Source organism: Zingiber officinale, chromosome 2B (assembly GCF_018446385.1).
Source record: "Zingiber officinale cultivar Zhangliang chromosome 2B, Zo_v1.1, whole genome shotgun sequence".
NCBI classification, from domain to species: Eukaryota; Viridiplantae; Streptophyta; class Magnoliopsida; order Zingiberales; family Zingiberaceae; genus Zingiber; species Zingiber officinale.
In genome coordinates this window covers 104,236,311-104,242,310 of record NC_055989.1, presented here as the reverse complement: position 1 = coordinate 104,242,310, position 6,000 = coordinate 104,236,311, and positions in this window count along the sequence as shown.

The following is a 6,000-nucleotide window of genomic DNA, read 5'->3' as shown; positions in this document are numbered from 1 at the left end:
CTCTTTAAGTTCTTCTAAAACAACTTTACTACTGGGCTTGTGATCCATTATATAGTCTTCTTCTAAAAACTGGGCATTGGTGCTAACAATGACCTTCTGGTCTTTAGGACTATAAAATAAACCACCTTTCGTTCCTTTGGGATATCCTACAAACACGCGAACTTCTGTACGGGATTCTAACTTATCAGCATCTGGTTTCAGCACATGTGCTGGACTACCCCAAATCTGAATATGTCTTAGACTGGGTTTTCGCCCATTCCACAATTCTATGGGAGTAGAAGAAACTGATTTAGAAGGTACTAAGTTCAGAACGTATACTGCTGTTTCCAGAGCATATCCCCAAAATGAATTTGGTAATTCTGAATAACTCATCATCGATCTAACCATCTCCATAAGAGTCCTGTTCCTTCGTTCTGCTACACCATTCTGTTGGGGTGTTCCAGGTGCAGACAATTGGGATTGAATCCCGGCCTCTGATAAGTAATTCCTAAACTCTCCTAAGAGGTATTCGCCACCACGATCAGACCGTAGTGTCTTGATACTTTTACCTAGTCGTTTCTCCACATCAACCTTGTATTCTTTGAACTTATCAAAGCACTCGGACTTGCGGCGCATTAGGTAAATGTATCCGTATCTTGAATAATCGTTTATAAAAGAGACAAAATATTCAAAACCACCTCTTGCTTGGACAGACATAGGACCACACAAATCAGAATGAACCAATTCTAACACTTCTTTAATTTGGCTCTATACCCCTTGGCCTTGAACGACCTCTTGGTCATTTTACCTTCTAAGCAAGATTCACAAGTTGGAAAATTTTCCAACTCTAATGAACTCAAAAGTCCATCGGCTATAAGCCTCTGAATCCTACTTAAGTTAATATGACCAAGCCTTAGATGCCAAAGATATGCTTGGTTCATTTCCGAAGGTTCTTTTCTCTTATTAGAATTAGAAGATGAGTTATAAATTTTCATGTTTTTCTTTGTGGAAGAAATTGGATTTAAAGTATACAAATTGTCAACTAATGCACCAGAACAGATAATCACTTTATTTCTTTTAATAACTACATCGTTACCAAAGGAAACTGAATATCCATCTAAAAACAGTTTAGAAACTGAAATTAAATTCTTTCTAAAACTGGATACATAAAGATAATTTCTTAAAATCAAATTTCTATTTCTACTAAAAGATAAGTAGACGTCTCCCACTGCAACAGCTGCCACCTTAGTAGCATTGCCCATGTAGACGGTAATCTCTCCTTCAGATAGTCGTCGGGTTTCCTGGAATCCCTGCAGGGAATTGCAGACATGATCAGTGGCTCCCGTATCTACACACCAGGTGCTGGTAGATAACACCGCTAAACATGTTTCAACAACTAGAGCATGAGATATACCTTTGTTTTGGTTCCTACGAGGACAGTCCACCTTCCAATGTCCTGCCTGCTTGCAGATGAAGCACTTGCCCTTCGACTTCTTCATTCCAGCTTTAAATCCCGTACTCTGAGATTTATTCACTTTCTTTGCTGAACCAGCTTGTTTCTTCTTCTTCTTTCCTCTCGGTTTAGAAGTAGAACCATTTTCAGCATAGTGAATTTGAGCATTGTGACGAAATAATCCTTCTGCTGCTTGAAGTTCTGTCAGTAGTTCCGCTAATGAATAAATCCTCTTATTCATATTATAGTTCAGGCGGAACTGCTCAAAACTTCTAGGTAGCGTTTGGAGGATCATATCGATCTAGGTTTCCCCATCAATTTCTCCTCCAAGGATCTGTATCTCGTTCAGATAAGCCATCATCTTTAGGATATGATCCCTTACAGGAGTACCCTCTTGCATGGTGGCTGTCATTATCTTTCTCATGGCTTCTTGCCTAGAAGCCCTATCCTGATGACCAAAGAGTTCCTTGAGATTGTTCATAATATCATAGGCTGTTGGTAAATCTTGATGCTGATGTTGCAATACATTTGACATTGAAGCCAAAATGTAACACCGCGCCATCTCATCTGCTTTTACCCATTTCCTATGATATTCAATCTCCTCTTGGGTAGATTCACCAGTAAGTGCTTCAGGACAAGGCTCAGTTAGTACAAATTTATAGCTTTCAGCAGTAAGGACAATGTCCAGGTTCCTTTTCCAATCTATGTAATTAGGTCCAGTAAGTCTATTCTGTTGAAGTATGATGGACAGTAGGTTGAAAGTCATCCTAAGAATCACAAATAACTTTTGGTCAGAACTCTAAATTTAGAATAATATTGATTCCTCAAATAATACTATTTTAAATTAACCAACACCTCAAAACACCGTGAATTTTGTATGTCACGTTAGTGTGGACGTATACTAATTCAACATTTGTAAAAGGAGGGTTTTAACCCATTAATTTTATTATCTTGTCAACCTAACTTTTTGACAAATAAAATTAATAGTTTGTATCATTTGGTCACACAAATAATAGCAGTGACTCCGATGGGGAGGATACTATTAGATGTGTCTAAGTGTATACCACTACTTGACACTAAGTCCATTAATAAGATTATGCCCCTTCCGTTGGGAAAGATCACACGCTCTTAATTAACTTCCTATAGTCATCCAAAAATGGAAGTCTGTTCTAGTGATCCGCAAACAAGCTCATCCGTTATGGAGGAAGACACTCAGAGCCAACGCGCAAGCTTGTTTGCATCACTTACAAACCAGTAATGGAGACCATAGGATTTATTTAAAAATCTCTCTCCCACTTAGTTATTTATAAATGAGGAATTTTAACTATGCTAGCCTACTAAACTTGTAAACTAACATGCACACACAGCACAATATAAAAGCAATAAATAGAAAATCTAATTTTCAACTATTATGGCTTTTGTCTCTAGTTGTCCTCCGTGTATTGTCATCCCAAGCTGCAGCCATATTTGGCTAACGCCACCGGGTCCAGCTGTCGCATCCATCTTGCTCCTAGTTCCGCTGCGCCTCTGGTCCTTAGAAGGTTTCACGCTTTGCAAGATTCGATCTGCGACATAAATAGAATTTTACATTTTTGATCCTATATTCCATAAAAGGAATGTACATGTATCTAGATCAAAAATAAAATCCTAATAAAACTAAATACAGCTCCTGCTGTATTTAAATACAATCATGCACACACATATAAATGCCCTTGACATGTCCAAGGGTCCAATCACACACATAATAACTAAAAGCCATAATAGTTGGATCCTGCATCCACAAAGTTAGCACATCCTACTATTAACCTGCCTAAATTATGTATGACATGTGCATAATTAACCTAATACCAAATACACAGAGGTAAAACCCTAGCTCTGATACCAATTGTTGGTTGCTACTCGGAAAACCTATAGGTTCCACTGTACAAAAATTTTGTACAAAGGTCTGAACCTTTTCCTAGCTACCATGTGTTCTTTTAAATTAAATTTTGGATCGCCTGCGGAACTTAACACGTTTGATCCAAAACTTAATCTATTTGTTCTTTTAGGTTTTGACTTGGATCTCCTGCGGAACTTAACACGTTCGACCCAAGTCTCCTTAAGTTATTAATTCCATTAAATATTAATTTCCATAATTGGTTCCCAGTACTGACGTGGCGAGGCACATGGCCTTCTTGGATATGGGAGCAACCACCACCGACTAGACAAAACCTTTTATAGAAAGCTAATATTTAATTTCCTAAAATAACTTTAGGTTAACCGAAAAGAACAATCAAATCACAAGGAAAAATAAAACAAAAGAACACATCATCGAAAACCATATTCGAAATACTAGAATCGTAAGCCTCTTGTATTTGGTATTATTTTCATAAATAACTAGTATGATACGGAAAGAAAAATTACTAGTTATACCTTGTAGAAAAACCTCTTGATCTTCTACCGTATTCCTCTTCTAACCTCGGACGTTGTGTGGGCAACGATCTTCCGAGATGAGAAACCACCAACCACCTTCTTCTCCTCCTAGCTAGGTTCGGCCACAAAGAAGCTTTACCAAGGATGAAGAACAAAACACCAACCAAGCTCCAAGAGATGCAAGCTTTCTCTCCTTCTTCTTCTTCTTCTCCAAGTAGTATCCGGCCTCCACAAGAGCTCCAAGCAATAGAGAGTTTCGGCCACCACAAAGAGGAAGAAAGGGAGAAGATGTTGGCCGGCCACACCAAAGAATAGGAGAGGGAGAATAATAGAGGTTGTATCTCATGAAGGCACCCTCACCCCTTCTTTTATATTCCTTGGCCTAGGCAAATTAGGAAATTTAATTACAATAAAATTTCCTTAATTTCCTTGACATGATTTAATTGAGAAAAATAAAATAAAATTTCCCAATTTAATCTATATTGGTCGGCCACATCAAGGGGAAACAATTTAGACAAGTTTTAATCAACAAATTAAAACTTCCTAATTTGTTTCCGGAAATTTTAAAAATAAAATTTCTCTTCAAAAATCTCTTCATGGTTGATAAAAGGAAATTTCTATAATTTTAATTTTACAACATGTGAATAATTTTTAAAGAGAAAATAAAATATCTCACCAATCTACAAATAAGGAAAGAGATCTAATCTCTTTCTTTAATCTTTTGTAGATCTTTTACAAGAGAGATATTTTAATTTTAATTCTCTTTAATAAATTATTTCTTCCACATAATAAAAATTAAAATTAAAATTCCTTTTAATTTAATTTGGCGGCCCCCACTAGCTTGGGTTCAAGCTAGGGCCGGCCACCTTATACCGGCCCTAGCTTGGTTCCCAAGCTAACTTGGCCGTCCCCCTTTAGGTGGGTATAGAAGGTGGGTATAGGTGGGTATAGTACTCTATAAATAAGAGGCTACGATAGGGACCGAGAGGAGAAATTGGTTTTGGTCTCCCGATAAAATTAAGCATCCCGTGTTCGCCCCGAACACACAACTTAATTTTATCAATAATAATTCATTCCACTAGAGAACTATTATTGAACTACCGCACCAATCCCAAATTACATTTTTGGGCTCCTTCTTATTATGAGTGTGTTAGTCTCCCTGTGTTTAAGATATCGAATGTCCACTAATTAAGTGAGTTACTGACAACTCATTTAATTAATATCTAAATCCAAGAGTAGTACCACTCAACCTTATTGTCATGTCGACCTGTAGGGTTTAACATGACAATCCTTATGAGCTTCTCTTGAGGACATTATCAACCTAGTATCTCTAGGACACAGTTTCCTTCTATAATCAACAACACACACTATAAGTGATACCATTTCCCAACTTATCGGGCTTATTGATTCATCGAACTAAATCTCACCCATTGATAAATTAAAGAAATAAATATCAAATATATATGCTTGTTATTATATTAGGATTAAGAGTACACACTTCCATAATAACCGAGGTCTTTGTTCCTTTATAAAGTCTGTATAAAAGAAACGACCTCAAATGGTCCTACTCAATACACTCTGAGTGTACTAGTGTAATTATATAGTCAAGATAAACTAATACTTAATTACACTACGACCTTCTAATGGTTTGTTCCTTTTCATTTTGGTCGTGAGCTACTGTTTATAATTTATAATGTACTGATAACATCATCTTCTGCATGTGACACCACATACTATGTTATCTACAATATAAATTAAATGAACAACTACAAACAAATGTAGACAATTTGACCAAATGTGATTCTTTATACATAATGAATGTTTACAAAGCTTAGGCTTTCAGTATACACTCCAACACTCTTTTTTTATCAGCAGAACATATGGACAACATTAATCAATTTTTTCATAACATTTTAATACATTTGAAGAAGCAAAAATAAACAATGAATAGCATATTTGAACTCCTTGCAATTTCAGAAATCCACTGGAACTAAAATGAGTCCATATCAGGCCCAATGTGAGTTTTTTTATCGATTCTTTGATTTTGCATGTTAACATCTATTAAAAGCCGAAATAAATAATGGACACCATATTTGAACTCCTTGCAACATCAGAAATTCATAGGAATTGAAATGGGTTCAATCGGAGCTCTCTAG